The 17,424-nt window shown below is 33.0% G+C and overlaps 1 protein-coding gene across 1 annotated transcript in view; it reads right to left on the bottom strand.

Moving 5' to 3' along the window:
• Nucleotides 1–1,799: 1,799 nt before the first annotated feature.
• Nucleotides 1,800–17,424, bottom strand: part of LOC145259683 (uncharacterized) — a 25,127-nt gene continuing 9,502 nt past the window's right edge. The window contains exon 2 of the mRNA XM_080117351.1: nt 1,800–2,251. The gene's annotated coding sequence lies outside the window, so the exon portion shown is untranslated. The remainder of the gene's footprint in view (nt 2,252–17,424) is intronic.

The following is a 17,424-nucleotide window of genomic DNA, read 5'->3' as shown; positions in this document are numbered from 1 at the left end:
AAACACGCCTGATTGAACACAACAGAGTTATTTTTTCCGATTTCCGATCTTTCTGGATATCTTTACCATTTGCCAAGCAGTCTTTTTAATTTCAGCAGGCATGTTATATAAAATGGCGCCCAAAAGTTGTTGTACGGCCATATTCTTCTCAAGCGCTTTATATTGGTGCATCCGACTATCATCAAGAGCGATTGTTGTTGTTTTCTTTTTCTTTTGCTTATAGGCGCCATTTTATATAATATGCCTGCTGAAATTAAGGCTGCTTGATATACAGAAATATCGGAAAAAAGAATAACTCTGTCGTGTTCAATCGTTAATTAAGCCTCACCCCGACAGTCGAGTTTACATTTCTTCCATTGTTTATTTATTTTTTTTACGCACATTTGATTTTTCTTTTATTAATATTATTGGAATTTGTTCCCGTTTCCTTGTACCTATTTGTGAATTATTCCACGGATTTCTGCTTTTTGGATTACTTTGGATCATCTTCCAATTACGCGATTCCCTTGGATTTTACTTGTGCGAATGGAAATTTAACTAACTTTCTTGGATTCTGCATTTTTGGATTTTACCATCATTGGATACTTTACCCTTCACCAGACTATCCATTCACGTGAAATTACCTTTTTTCTTCATCCTATTCCATCTGCTTCACTATTTGTTACCAAGTAAGATCTATGACTTACTTGTAGTTTCATCAAATACTTTTGCAAGTAAAATCCTATCCCGCATTTTGCTAAATCCTACCCTCTGATGAGAAGGAAAGTATTTCTTTGAAACTCCGCGGATTAAGGACTATCCACTTATTTAGTGTTTCCTTTTTAAAATTAAATATGTTTTTAACTCTTTTTCAAAGTGTTTTTTAATATGTTTTATTAACTACTTGTTCTTTATATATATATATGTTAAAAAACACTTTGAAATGAGTTAAAAACATATTTAATCTGAAAAGGAAACACTAGATAAGTGGATAGTCCTTAATCCGCGGAGTTTCGAAGAAATACTTTCCTTCTCATCAGAGGGGAGGAATTAGCAAAATGCGGGATCAGATTTTGCATGCAAAAGTATTTGATGAAACAACAAGTAAGTCAAATATCTTACTTGAAAACAAAAAACGTGAAGCAGAGGGAATATGGTGAAGAAAAAGGTGATTACACATGAATGGATAGTCTGGTGGAAGATAAATAATCCAGTGACTGTAAAATCCAAATGTATAACTTCAAGAAAGTTAATTGAATTTCCATTTGCACAAATAAAATCCAAAAATCCCGTAATTGGAAGAAGATGGTCCATAATAATCCAAAGGCAGAAATCCATTGAATAATTCACAAAAATGTGTACAAGGAAAAAAGGAAAAAATTCCAATAATATTAATAAAAGAAAAATAAGATATGCTTTTAACTCTACTGGCGAGACATAAATAAGAAAGCTCAGGGAAGAAAAAGAGGAGAAAAAAAAATGGTGATTGTGAAAATAACTCTTAAGATGAGAACAATAGTCTGCATAGTCAATAAATAATTAATCCTTATCTCAAAAGTTCAGAAACATAATTTATGACAATTTTTCGATTTGTTGTGGCGAAACAACCATGATGCAAAAAAGGGTTAAATAAGAAAGAAAAAAAAAATTTCATATGTACAATTCTCTTGAATACGCAGGAATAATTGCATAATAATGAATTGCAACAATCATCTTTCAGTCTTCTTAATTCGTTGCATCAAGTGACTTCATGCCTTGTCTCAAGCACTTTCTATTAAAAAAAAAAAGCCTAAAGAAAAAAGAAAAAACAAGAAAACATATCATGTGACCAACATTTATACCGTTTCGTGTTAAGTTGTCTCCCCTTAGATAAAAAACTTTTCTTTTCTTTGTGTTCAGTTCTTAGAGTGATCTCCCTTGCTTGTTGTTGTAGTTTCATTTGACTGGGGAAAAAAAAACCAAGATGGAGGTTTTAGCCAATAAAAGACTGTTGGAAACAATGGCGAAAATTCAAAGAATTCAAATTCTCTTCACTTGTAGCTAGCTGGACTTCTACTGTATGTCAATCCTTTGGTTTCTCTGTACTATGATGAATATCAAACTAGCAGAGTTACCCAATGCTGCCCGTCGCATTATATCAAATAATAACACGAGAAATGTACAGATTCTGTGTGAATAGCATAATTTTTTTTCACCTCTCATCACTTAAATAAATATCTTATCTGCATTTCAAGGCTGCCAAGGAGATTGGAATGTTTCCGCAGATCAAACTCTAAAAAAGAAGAAGAAAAAAAAAAGAATAGACGTTAGTATGAGATTATAAGCATATATCTATTTATTTATATACAACTCTGTGGATTATGCTTGCTTGTTTGTTTGTGTCCGTGCACAGCGGATGAGGTCACAAAAGTTGAATAAGGTGAGTAAAGAGTGATTGATAAGAGAAGTAGTGGGAGGAGGTGGGTTGCGTAAATTATGAAAAGAGAGAGAGAGGAAAGAGGAAAGGGGAAGGGGAGAAATAAGAGAGGGAAGAAGGAGCGGGGAGAAAAAGGGAGATGGATATTAAATTCAAGTATTTTATTTTAATGCGTCCTTTGTTTATTAACCCACTAGCAGGGGGACTCGGCGTTGTCCGGAATTGATTGATGATCAACGAATGTTTAACCCTCCTATATCTGCATTATTATCAAAATCGGTGAAATCGTCCACTTTTCAATCAAATCGATTGATTGCCTACTCTAGTTTTTTTTTTTTTTTTTTTTTTTACAGAGTGATCACCACTTATCAAGGCGCGGAAGCCACTCAGGGACAAGGGTTATTGCAAGTACATTACGGTAGTGTGGAGATTTGATGAAGTGTTTACTTAAGGGGGCGGTTCATTAGGAATTTGTTAACATTGGACTTGAAGACATCCAAGTTGTAGTCCAGTGGGAAGCAGGCAGACGGAACAGAGTTCCACAGGCGTGCAGTTCTAAGAAAGAAGCTTTGTTCATGGAATCCGCGTTTTGATTTAGGCACAGATACAGAGTGGGGGAAATTTTTCACAGTGGATTCAGCTAGACGGGTGTTTTTTGTGAAAGATTGGCGAGGGGGGACCAGAGATTCGAGTTAGGACGAGCACCTGCCATGGAAATAACGATAAAACAAGGATAGGCTCGCAACGTCTCTTCTGTGGGAGAGAGGTTGCAGGGTAGAGAAAAGGGCATCCCCCACTAAGCCACAAAGTCTATTTTGTACTCTGTCAAGGCAGGATAGGCTGTTTTTAGCAGCTTTTGACAAGCTTCTGGGTTTGACCTTTACTCCTGATCTGAAATGGAACACGTACATCAAGTCTGTTGCCAAGGTCGCTAGAAAGATGGTGGGATCCTTCTACCGCTCCAGAAGATATCTCACTACTGATGCAATTCTCTATCTATATAAAAGCCAAGTACGTCCAAGGATGGAATACTGTTGCCATATCTGGGCAGGAGCTGCTAAAAACAGCCTATCCTGCCTTGACAGAGTACAAAATATACTTCGTGGCTTAGTGGGGGATGTCCTTTTCTCTACCCTGCAACCTCTCTCCCACAGAAGAGACGTTGCGAGCCTATCCTTGTTTTATCGTTATTTCCAAGGCAGGTGCTCGTCCTAACTCGAATCTCTGGTTCCCCCTCGCCAATCTTTCACAAAAAACACCCGTCTAGCTGAATCCACTGTGAAAAATTTTCCCCACTCTATATCTGTGCCTAAATCAAAACGCGGATTCCATGAACAAAGCTTCTTTCTTAGAACTGCACGCCTGTGGAACTCTGTTCTGTCTGCCTGCTTCCCACCGGACTACAACTTGGATGTCTTCAAGTCCAACGTTAACAAATTCCTAATGAACCGCCCCCCCTAAGTAAACACTTCATCAAATCTCCACACTAACGTAATGTACTTGCAATAACCCTTATCCCTGAGTGGCTTCCGGGCCTTGATAAGTGCTGTAAAAAAAAAAAAAAAAAAAAAAAAAAAAGCATAAAAAGAGCATCAAAGCCCCCCGAGCAAGGTCGGGTAATACTGCTAGTACATATTATAATTTCACACTAAGACAATAAATCAGTTAAATCATCCAATTTTCAATCAAATGGATTGACTGCCTGCTCTAGCTGGGAACCATCTCTGTGCACTGGGAGGAAGCTTCGCATGTCTCCCTGCAATGTCTTAGTCCACAATACATTGTGGTTTACATTTCAATTGCACTGCAGAGAACCTACTGTTGATTTTATAAAATTATTTTTTATATAGACTGGCTTGAATTAAAGTTTAAAATACAAAAGTCAAGTATCATGCTTTAATTGTGTTCTAAACAGAAACATTTGTTTTGAATGCGCCTTGATTATATCAAACAACATACTGTTGATTTTATATGCTTGGCCTTACTGCTTGTGTGGTGATAGTTGTTTGAATTTAAGTTTAAAATGAAAAAGTCAAATATCATGGTTCAATTGTGCTTTAAACTGAACTATTCATTTTGAACATGCCCCTGTCAAATCAAAGAACCTACTGTTGATTTTATATACCGGCTTTTCTGCTTGTGCGGTCATAAAACTTCTCAAATGCGTTTGTGATGTCAGACTGTGTAAGGGTGTGTTTCTTCCGTTATCGGATTATTTTGAATCTCGATTATCGATACTTATTGAAGATATTCCAATAAAAAACTAATCTAAGGTACATAAAGTACCTCCGCATGAAATTTCATAAATATCGGCCCAGCTATTTTCGAGTCCATAGGGAATGAACAGACAGCCACGCAGGCAAAGTTTCTTTTATATAATATTGTGATGTGCGTGTGTAGATATGTTTTAAAATGTTTATTTTTAAAAATTCTTTTTTTTTGTATTGTCTAAGTCTTATCTATAATATAAATCTCATCTGTCTGTTTAAATGTATGTATGTATGTATGTTTGTATGTATGTTTGTATGTATGTATGTATGTACTTATGTCTGCCTAAAACTTTTGACAGAGGCGACAGATTTTCACAAGGCCGGTATCATTTTGAAGCTCGACCCTTCGGACGACAAATATTGAAAAATTGGCCAAAAACATTAATTCTTTCACCCTCAACTAGGCACTTTTCTACAGGGAGGGGGTCGCTTTTTTTCGATATTTTTGAAAGTTATTGCCTCTTTTCGATTGTCTAGCCTTAATTTAAACCTGCATCACTTCCGGTTTGGCGATGGGCGCAACAGCAAATACATCACATTTTTTTTTTTATGTTCTTTTCCTCCTTTGCGGTATAGGTTCGACCCTGCCTGCCTACTACCACTTTTTTTTCTCTTTTGCTCAACACACACACCCAGGCAACGCCGGGCACCCAGGCTAGTCTTTTATATATTAGATTGATAAAAATCTATTAAAATACACTTAAATATGATATTTTAATTTGTCCATATTTTGTATATTATTATAGAGTCGTGATTTCAAAAGTAAAAAAAAAAAAAAGTATGTAGGTGCCATCACCTAGATTCGAAACCAAAACTCTAGCATTGAAATCTGGTGATGTTACCACTCTACCAAGGTGAAACACATATGAACTGATTAAAAATTAAGAATTAAAAATAAACAAAGATGAATGTACAAAATGTATAACGATTTTTTTTTTTCAATTTTGACCCCCTTTCGAGTCATTTGACCACTTAAAAACAATTTTAATCCGCTAAAGACCCATAAAAGAACGGCCCGTCATTTGAGACCCCTAGCACAGCTCTGTGACTTTTAGTTTCGGAAGAGATAGAGTTTGAAAATATGGAGACAGACGCACAGACAGACATATAGCCTTTTATATATTAGATTGATAAAAATTTATAAATGATTAAAATAGCAACAGTATATTGGGATGGTAGCACAAAATATAAAAGTCACAATGATAATCTAAAAAATAATTACAAAAACCATTTTTTTGTTGATTCATTATGCCTCCATTTTTTTGTTGATTCATTCCTCGTAGATAGTAATTTTCAAATAATTTTTTTTTTCTAATGATATTACAAATTTATATCTTTTTGCTGAGAAACCAAATTCATATCTTGTATTTCTGCATTGTACAAAAGAATGACGACACACTGATATATAAAAATATAGCAATATATCCTTATTCTGAACTGGGGGATGGGGTACCCGGCGTTGCCAGGGTGTGTCAAGGTGAGGTAGTAAGGAACCCCGGAAACAAAAAAAGTTGTAGTAGCTTTATATTATAGATATATAATTGATATATATATTATATATATATAATATATATATATATATATAATTGATATATATATTATATATAATATATATATTATATATATATATATATAATATATATATTATATATATATATATATATATATATAATATATATCTATAATATAAAGCTGTGTGTGTTTGTGTGTCTGGTCACGAATAGACTCCTATATGGTTGACTATTTTAAAAAACTGATTACATATAATGATAGAAGATGTATCGAGACACGGGAATGGGTATGTTTGATCTGGCAGAACGGTGGTTCATTAAAATTGTGGGGTCTGCGTTCGCGCCTGGTCCACAAAATATGGAATTAAAAAAATTAAAAATTAAAAAAAAACGTTTACAAGTGTTTTTGATATAGATGTACATAATACTTTGATAAGTATGTTTTAAATTAAATAGGGATGGTATAATAAAATTGTGGGGTCTGCGTTCGTGCCTGGCCTCCATAGAATGGAAATAGGCACACACTTTAATAAAGACTTTTCATATCTATCTGCGTAAGTATACTTTGATAATTATGTTTCAGTTTGAAGAAATATGGTATAATAAAATTATGGGGTGTTCGTTCACGCCTGACCTCCATGGAATGGAAATATGTCACAAAGTTTAACAAGGGTTTTTTAATATAGATCCACAGAATATTGTGATAAGTGTTTCAGTGTGAACAGGTATGGTATAATAAATTATGGAGTTTATCTATTTTATTTTTACTTTCATCATATTTTGATTTGGTTTTGATACCCCCATATTCGAAGTAATCTCTTTACAACCCTTCCTTTTCATAACCTATCATACTTTCATAAATCTGAGTCCATTTTCTGTAGGTTGTTTTTGAACCCAGTCAACGATGGGTACTTTTGCTAGTATATATATATATGTATGTATGTGTATATATATATATATATATATATATATATATATATATATATATATATATATATATATATAAGTTTTGTGGTTCAATTTTAAATTCTGAAAAAACAAAATATAGAGACATATATTCGATTTAAGAATTTATTGCTTGACAAAGGGATATATAGAAGGGGTTATTTTAATTTCCTTAATCCATGGATTTTCAACAATGGCTCATATCATCAGAGGAAATGAAAATTACTTAGCAAAATGTTCAGCTGCGAATCGACGCTATTTTGTTTTTCAGCACAACTACTAAAAAAAACTATTTTCAATAATTGTGCTGAAAAGCAAAATAGCGCCTGTAGTCGAATGATCTACCACTCAACTATATCTCAAGATGTTAATTATCAGTTGTTTTTTTTAAATAGAAATCATTTGCTAAGATTTTATTATCTTCCTTGCTGGTGTAACATAAAATATTTTCCTGTAAAAAATTATTCTTTTTACTTACAAGAAAAAAACGAATTTTGGGATGGGATTTTTTTCGATTTTTAATACTTATCAGATAAAGAACACTACCAGACATATAAATTAACTTTGTGTGAAACTTGCAAAACTACAATTATAACATTAAGTTATACAGACATATTTATGTATTTTCCTGGGAAAAAATCATCAGGCTAATTGTTACACTAAGCTCTTCGAGTTAATGGCGAATATATAAATATATATGATGATTGCAACGTCTTGTCAGACGAGTGCCACTCCCTCAGGCACTGAAAGTCAATGAGCCGAAAATGACTTTAGTCCTGCTGGCAAAATTCACACACTCAAACAGACATGACACTGAAGACGGTCATTAGTATACATACATATATATACATGCACACATACACATGTATACACATACACACATACATATAACACACATATATGCATACATACATACACAATACATAATACATATACATACATAAACATACACAAGACGGTCATTAGTATACATACATATATATACATGCACATATACATACATATATACACATACATATAACTCACATATATGCATACATACATACACAATACATAATACACATACATATACATACACAAGACGATCAATGGCATACATACATATATATAAATGCAAATATACATATATACACACATACATATCTGTAAACATGATGATTGCAACGTCTTGTCAGACGAGTTCCACTCCCTCAGACACTGGAAGTTCATGAGCCCGAAAATGACATTTAGTCCTGCCGGCGAATTCACATGCTCAAGTAGACATGACACTGAAGATGGTCATTGGTATACATACATATATATACACTCACACATACATATGTACACATATCACACACATATATACATGCATACATACACAATACATAATACGCACACATACATATACATACACACACACATGCAAACATACACAAGACGGTCATTGGCATACATACATATAAATATATACATGCATACATACATACATATCTATAAAGCATACGCTCATATATACCTATATACATACACAATGCATAATACACAAACATACACATATATACCCACATGCATACATACACATATACATACATATACATCCACATATACACACATATACAAATACATACGCACATATACTTACACATACACATACATATACATACACATATGCACATATATATACATACACTTACCTACATATACATACACATACATATATATGCATTCATACACATACACACATAGATGCACATATACATATACATACACACATGCATACATACACATATATGTGCATACATACACATAAACACATATATGCATTTACACACATACATGCATACAAACATACATAAATGTATATACATACACACACATATATACACACAGACACATATACATACATATACACATAGATATAAATACATATACACACATAAATATACATACACATATATATACATAGATACATATAATGTATAATGATAGCAGATTAATTGTTACATACATCCAGCATTTCAGGCATACACACATCACAGCTTTTTTATCACCACAGGACTTCTTTTTTTAATAGACAAATGCCTGAGGGAGTATCTATACAAAGATGATGTTACAGAGTTTTAGCTTTGTACGACAGCTAAATCTCTCTCTCGGTTCAAAATGTTGACATCCAGCAACAAGCAAGAGCAAGATAGCCAGCAACAAATCAAACTGCAGACCAGCTTAATGCGGGTACTGGTCTCCCACTTTGTGGTTTTTTTAAATCAGAGATTTGCTTCTCCTAGAGGGGTTGCCTTCACCATGTCTTACGAGAACCTTCTCCACCCCACACACACATGGAAATAAACACATGCATACATACAGATCTATGCCAACACACATGCAAACATACACACATAGTAGCACACAAATACACATATACATACACATAATACACATGAAGGAACATTCCAAAAGTCTTAAATACTCAATGATCAGGACGACGATGATGGTGATGGGCACGATTCACTTTTGAAGTAGAAAATGATGATGATGTGGACAATTTCACACATTATTTCACAAATAAAATCGACGACGAATCAAACGTAAACACAATCCAACCGTCATGTATTAAAGACGCTTACACTTTTTTTTTAAAATATATATATATATATATATATATATAAATATATATATAAATATATATATATATATATATATATGCTAGCAGTTCAGCTTTACTCTGGCCCTATGTACTGTTCATAACTGTATGTGCATATATATATATATATATATATATATATATTATCATTTTTTATCTTTTTATCATTTTTCTTTTACCTCCTATTCCCCTTACCTCACCCTTTTTTTTTAACCAAGTAAGATCTGTGACTTACTTGTAGTTTCATTAAATACTTTTATATGCAAAATCCGATCCTGCATTTTGCTAATTCCTGCCCTCTGATGAGAAGGAGAGTATTTCTTCGAAACTCCGCGGATTAAGGACTATCCACTTATCTTGTGCTTCCTTTTTTAAAATTAAATATGTTTTTAACTCTTTTTCAAGATGTCTTTTAACATGTTTTATTAATCATTTGTTCATATATATATATATATATATATATATATATATATATATATATTAAAAAGTTTCGCTCATATCTCGGTAACCTACATCTAAAATTTCAAGTGTTTAGACTCAAAATTGGCGGAGGAGTTTAGTAAAGTCTGCAAAAGTCAACTCTTTCAACTTTGACCTCTTAGCAGCCAAATTTTTGGCCAAAAATGATTAAAAAGCTTGCTCTATGTCTGAATACACTTTATGTAAAATTTCAAATGTTTAGACCATAAATTGGCTAAGTAATTTGGTAGAGACCACAGAGGTCCAATTTTTTAAAACTTTGTCCCCAATTTAAACCCCCTTAACATTTATTGTTTTGGACTCAAATCAAGTTAAAAGGTTTGATCCATGTCCAAGTAACCTATATCTAAAATTTCAAGTGTTTAGATCAAAAATTGGCTGAGGAGTTTGGTAGAGTTTTTAAAGGTCAAATTGTTGAACTTTGGCCTCTTGATAGCCAAATTTCTTGCCGAAAACTGATTAAAAAGACTTTCACAAATCTCAATACCCCTTATGTCAAATCTTGAGTCTGTAGACTGAAAATTTACAGAGTTGTTTGGTAGGGAAATGTACACACACAACAGACAATTTCACTTTTTTATATATATACTAGCAGTTACGCCTGGCTTTGCTCAGGCCCTATGTACTGTTCATAACTTTATGTGCATATGTATATATTAAAAAGTGTGCATATGTACGGTAATGCCTTTTCTATATGATAGGCGTCCATAACTACAATAGAGAAAAGTTGGTAGAGACTGCAGACATCACATTTTTTTAAAATTTGACCCCAATTTTGACCCCTTAACATTTATTGTTTTAGGCTCAAATAAAATTAAAATGTTTGCCCCATGTCCAAGTAACCTACATCTAAAATTTCAAGTGTTTAGACCCAAAATATATATATATATATTATACAACATAATCGCTTTGACACACCGGTTCCTGTTAGATCACCGAAGTTAAGCAACACTGAGCTTGGTGAGTACTAAAATGGGTGACCATTTTGGAATTCTATGTGCTGTATGTACTCTCTGCTTATCTCTGCATTGTTTCCAGTTGTCTTGAATTTATCCTTGCTGATGGATTCAAGTTAAGATTGAAACCAAATCATAAAGACAGTAAGTCAAGTATCATGACCATTAAACCAGCTTGACACATTCTTTAAAAAGTGTTTTCAAATCTACTTATTCTTAACACAACGAATCTGCATTTGAACGATTCACGCATGTGCATTCGTGAAACAGTTGACAAAAAGATTAAATTATGATGACCCCCCCCCCTTCAACATACCAATTTTTTAATTTTTACCCTTTAGCAACCCTTTTTTTTTCTGGATAAAAACTGATTAAAAAGTTTTCTACATATCTGAATACCCTATATACCAAATTTCAAGTCTGTAGATCAAAGATTCGCTGAGTATATAGGTTGAGAAGTGTCCTCACACATTCTCACAGCTCTATATAAATAAAATGAACTCATTTTTTCCCGTCGGATTTTGACCTTAATAGGATTAAAAATCAAGATATTTCATGCAAATATAATAGGCACAAACGACAGAACAATATCTGAGGTGTGTTATAGGCTTATTATTTCTCAAATTCCTCGATAATCTTAGATTTCTTTACTTTTTCTGCTGAGAAGTCACGGCCAAAATCGGTTAAGATCAATGGAAGTGGTAAAATATTTTCTCTCTAATAAATTCCTCCTCCCTCTGCCACCACTTAACACCGTTTGGGGATCGTTCACAAGGAACAGTTGAGAAGAGAACACCGGTTTGGCTTCGTAGTTCTTTCATGTGAAGTTATTTAAAATCACTAAACTAAGCTGCAGTGCTCTGTGGCGTAGTGGTTAGCGTGCTAGATAATTCACATTATATTTTCACGTTCGCGCCGACCTACCGTAGTCGTTTTTTTTTTTTTTTTTTTTTTTTCCTAAACAACTGGAATGGACTTTTCTTGGTGGCCGAACTGTTAACGTTGCAGATGTTTTTTTTTTGTTTTTTTTTTTCACACTTTATTTTCCTACTTTTACTCATGACTCCGGGTTTGATCCTTCCTACTTACCTACCATAACATTTTTTAAAACTCCCCTCCCCCCGTCCCGGAAACAAACACTCGGGCAACGCCGGGTACCCCCGCTAGTTTATAGATATAGTAGCAGGCCGCCCAGCATTGCCCGGTCATAAAATAGGCTTAAATATTATATTTTAATTAATGCAGATTTCTTATTTATTAGAAACAGAAATACCGTAGGTATTAAACGTAACGTTAAATGGGTTTGTATTACTGTACACATAGATTCGAAAAAGTTGTCAAAAAACAAATATATAACAAATAAATGTTATCACAGGCAAGATAAGTTATTTTTCTACCCAACTTGATAATTTTTTAGTGTTTTTATTTAATGTAACATGTTTATTCAGCTCGACAAACATACCGTGTTTACCGATGTATTGGAAAATTCAAAATGGCGCCGAACTCTCTGCTGAACATGGTAAGTTTGGGAAAATGAATTAAAAATATAAAGATATACAAAATACTGTTAGAAACTAGCTCAATATATATTACTGTGACATATATTCGGTGGGTTTTTAACAGTATTTGGTATATTTTTTTATTTTTAACTCATTTTCCCAAACTTACCATGTTCAGCAGAGAGTTTGGCGCCATTTGGAACTTTCCAACACATCGGTAAATACTGTATGTTTTTTAAGCTGAATAAACATGTTACATTAAATAAAAACACAAAAAAATTATCCAGTTAGGTTGAAAATTAACTTATCTTGCTTTTGATAACATTTATTTGTTATATATTTGTTTTTTTACAATTTTTTTTGAATCTATTAGTATAATAATACAAACCCCGTTAAATTCCTTAAAAAAAAAAATTAAGTAAAAAAAAAAAATGGAAAGAAACTGAAACATGTGCATGAGGGTATCATGTTTTTTTCTAAACAATTCACTTCTTGTAAGTAAAAAAAACAATATTCTAGCTGAGATCGAAACCAAAACCTAAAGATAGGTAATCAAGTAGGATAACCATTAGACTAGCTTGACACGATTTAAAAAGTGTTTTCAAACCTACTGATTTTAATCTAAGGAAGCTGTCGTATGAGCGTTTGCACATGCGCAGTCATGAAACGGTTGACAAACAGAAAAAATCTGATGACCCCTACATACCAATTGTTCCATTTTAATCCCTTAGCAGCCCCTTTTTCCAGATGAAAACTGATTATAAAGTTTTCTCCATGTCTGAATATCTTATATAACAAATTTCAAATCTGTAGATCAAACATTTGTTGAGTATATAGGTTGAGAAGTTTCCTCTCTCTCTCTCTCTCTCTCTCTCTCTCTCTCTCTCTCTCTCTCTCACACTCTCTCACACACACACACATTCTCACTTTTACTGATATATAGATATTAGTTGATCTTTGCAGATTCTACCAAACTCCTCTGCCAATTTTGGGTCTAAACACTTGAAATTTTAGATGTAGGTTACTTGGACATGGGGCAAACATTTTAATTTTATTTGAGCCCAAAACAATAAATGTTAAGGGGTCAAAATTGGGATCAAAGTTTTAAAAAATTTGACATCTGTGGTCTCTACCAACTTTTCTCTATGGTAGTTAAGGAATCCTATTATATTGAAAGGCATTACAGTACATATTCAAACTTTTTTATATATACATATGCATATAAAGTTATGAACAGTACATAGGGCCCAAGGAACCGCTAGTTATTTATAAGAAAAACAACAAAATAAAAACATTTTTAATGATTATAAAGAATTTTTTAGTTACTTTTGCATTTACTGATATTTTGGTGCTGGTTAAGACAAATCGATTCTTTAAAATATGTGGTTTTAAGTAAAAACAACAATACTTACTTAATTATCGTGTCGAAAATAGTAATATATCCAAAAATTACAAAAATTCATTGAGTAGAATTGTATTGTGTTTTTAGTAAAAATATAAAAAGTCTATTGTTATCGGCTAAAACAAAACGTCAGCCAATACAGTAGCGAAAAGGAAGATAAGTATGTACCCGTATTTGCAATCTTCAAGGTGTTCACATCTAGGGAAAATGCCATTTTTCCCCCCTTTTTCATAAAAATTACTTTTAACTATAAATAAATTTCTACTCGACGAATTTTCGTAATTTTTTAATATATTACTATTTTCGACATGACAAGTAAGTACTGTTGTTTTAAGCAAAAACAACAGATCTTTAAAAATAAAATCGATTTTTTGATTCTTTCTTAACAAAAACCATTTTTTAAAAATTACTTTTTTGCAACAATTTTTTTATTTTTAGTACTTATGCACATATTGAACCGTGCTGAAATAATAACGTTATTATTTAGAAAGCCATTCTTAACATGGAGGGTTTGTTGGTTGGTTGGTTGTTTTTGTTTTACGGCATAATCCAAAGATTTTGAAGAAAAATTTTTTAGTAGAATACATTTGTTGTTTTCAAGTCGGTTTCTATTTAACCCATAGTTGAAACCCTAACAGGTACTACCACTCCGGGTCAGAGTGGACCTGGGAGCAATGGTAATTAAAGGGTGGCTCCACACTCCCCAAAGCCCACAAGCTGGGGCCTCACCACTGGATATAGTTTAAGGTCATATCCAGGACCCCCATTGAGGGACTTTTACCCTCTGCAGGGGGGCAGTCGGTGTATTCTAATGCCCCACCGACAGGGCCTAACATGAAGGGCATTTTGTAACTATTTTGTACTTTCACCTAACAATTTAGTAGAAAAAAATACTGTAAAACTTTAATTTAACATGAAAATACTATAAAAAATGGCGCAGTCCAATAAGTGCAGAAGCACCTTAATTTTTATTATTTTATCCAAAATAAATTTTTTTTCTTGTGAAATTAAAAAATAATATGTTACCGTGCTGAAATTATGTTATCATTTTAGAAACCCAATTCTTAACATGGAAAGGGGAGGCAACTTTGTAACTATTTCGTACTTTCATCTAACAATTTAATAAAGAGACAAACTTTCTTTTTTTTTTTTTGCGCAAGCAAATAAGGTATCTGTTGTTACTTAACACTCCTATTTTTTCATGGTTGACAGGACGAGAACAATTTACCTCCGCGAATTGAATAAAGAGTGCAGTTTGAACCGCCATCAAAAATATATGCGCTTGAGCATATACATGTGGCCACCACTGAAAACATAAGGAATTATATTGCTTAATATTAAGAAAACTTGTTTGCAGCAAGTTTTAATGTAGCATTTGTTTTCAGCATAACTGAAAACTTGTCATTTTATAAAAGTGATTGTAAAAGTGGAAAGTAAATAAAAATTTGCTAGAATAACATTGTTTAATATTCGGAGAACTACTTGTTTGTGGCAAATTTAAATGGGATATTCGTTTTCAGCATACTCGAAAAACTATCAGAGTCGTCATTTTATAAAAGTTGATTATTAAAGTGAAAAGTAAGCAAAAATTTACCAAAACAAAGCTTTCAGGTAGCCCAAAAAAAAAAAAAAAAATTATCACTAGGTGGCCATAAAGTGGGTGCTTATTTTACATTTAATTTGTATAGAAAAGTGATCCCCACTTTTTGAAAAAGTGATTTCTTCATATCATGAAAACTATTTTGCTGCGCCACTCCTAAATGCTATATTCGTTTTCAGCTACACCGAAAAACCTGTTTAAGCAGTCATTGTAAAGATTTTTGGAGTTAGAAAGAATCTAGACGTTGACGGATCTTTCATATAGATTCCTGCGTTCAACAAGATACACCTGATAAAGCCAAGGGTTACATCGTCCGAAACGTTTGATATCCAAGATGAGAATAGCAATGATACAGAAATTGTTTAGCTTTTTGAAAATCATCCTCATTAATAAAAACGGAAGGGTGAAAATCCATAACTCACCGCCCCCCCCCCCGAAAAAGAAAGAAAGAAAAAAATCTGTATATGACGAAGGTAAGGTAAGAAAATATTGTACAAAAAAAAATTATGTTAAAAAAATCACGTTTGATTAAATTAGCTTTATTTTTCGTATCATTTTGATTCATTGAACTACTGTTCTTATCTTGAGTGTCATTTTCACAACGTTTCGATCGATGTAACCTCCGACCTTCTTCAGATATATCCTGTCGAACTCGGGAATTTGGACGGAATTTCCACAAGGACCCATGGCGTAGTGGTTAAAATACTTGGAAAAATCGATTGTAAAAGTGATATTCTCCTAAAGGTTGAAGGTTCAATTCTCAGTGAGGGCGACCGAAAAATACAATTGCGAATTACTTAGGACATTTTATCCAGTCATGGCTGATGGAACAAGAGCAAAATTCCTGAGTTCGACAGAAATATTCCAGAGTTTGACAAGATACACAAGTTTGACAAGATGAAGAAGATCGGAGGTTACATCAACCGAAACATTGTGAAAATCACACTCTGGGTGAGAACAGTAGTCCGATGAATCCAAATAATATGGATAACCAATCCTCATCTCAAAAATGCAGAAACGCCAAAGTTTTATTTTAAAAACCAGAAAATCTAATTTATGGCTAAACAGTGAGCAGCAATCTCATGACGCCAATATGCAAATAGTTTGAAGGACAACTGGTTTGGATAACTTCAAATAATTCAAACTTGCGAGATTTTAGAAAGCCATTCTTAACATGGGAATAGTGGGGGTGCATTGAAAAAACTCAAATTTATAACCGGTTAACTCCCCCTTAAAATAACTCTTCAGAAATAGTTTAAAACCAATCTTGCATATCATTGTAATACCTACGAATTCCCATTAATTACTTAAAACTGATCTTTTCATAAAAATAAAACTACTCAATCAATTTACATGATTTTTGGTGTATGATCACGATTAGTTAGATTATAATGACTTGGGAGGGGGGGTTAAAGAAAGTATTTAAAGTAGGTACTAATTAGGGCACTTGTACAGTTTAATGAAGACATTAAAAATGAAAATATCGAAAAAAAGCTTACATTGTACATATCCATGTGGAATTGAAGATCTCAAAAAAAATTTTTTTTTTAATTTGAGTAGTTTTTCTTTTTTTTTTTTTTTTTTACAGCGGAAAAACACGTTTTTATGACATCGCGTTGAAGATAGCCATTTTAGAATTTTTTGAACATGCCACAGGGAGATAACTCTACTTAATGCGCCCACACTCCCTCCCCATCTTTAATTCTAGCTTTTCTTCCTAAAAATTTAACCTTTTGCTCGGTATCA

This window comes from Euprymna scolopes, chromosome 35, assembly GCF_053919585.1.
Source record: "Euprymna scolopes isolate OS-2025 chromosome 35, ASM5391958v1, whole genome shotgun sequence".
NCBI classification, from domain to species: Eukaryota; Metazoa; Mollusca; class Cephalopoda; order Sepiida; family Sepiolidae; genus Euprymna; species Euprymna scolopes.
The sequence above is the reverse complement of the archived record's forward strand: the minus strand, read 5'-3'. Positions and strand labels throughout refer to the sequence as shown.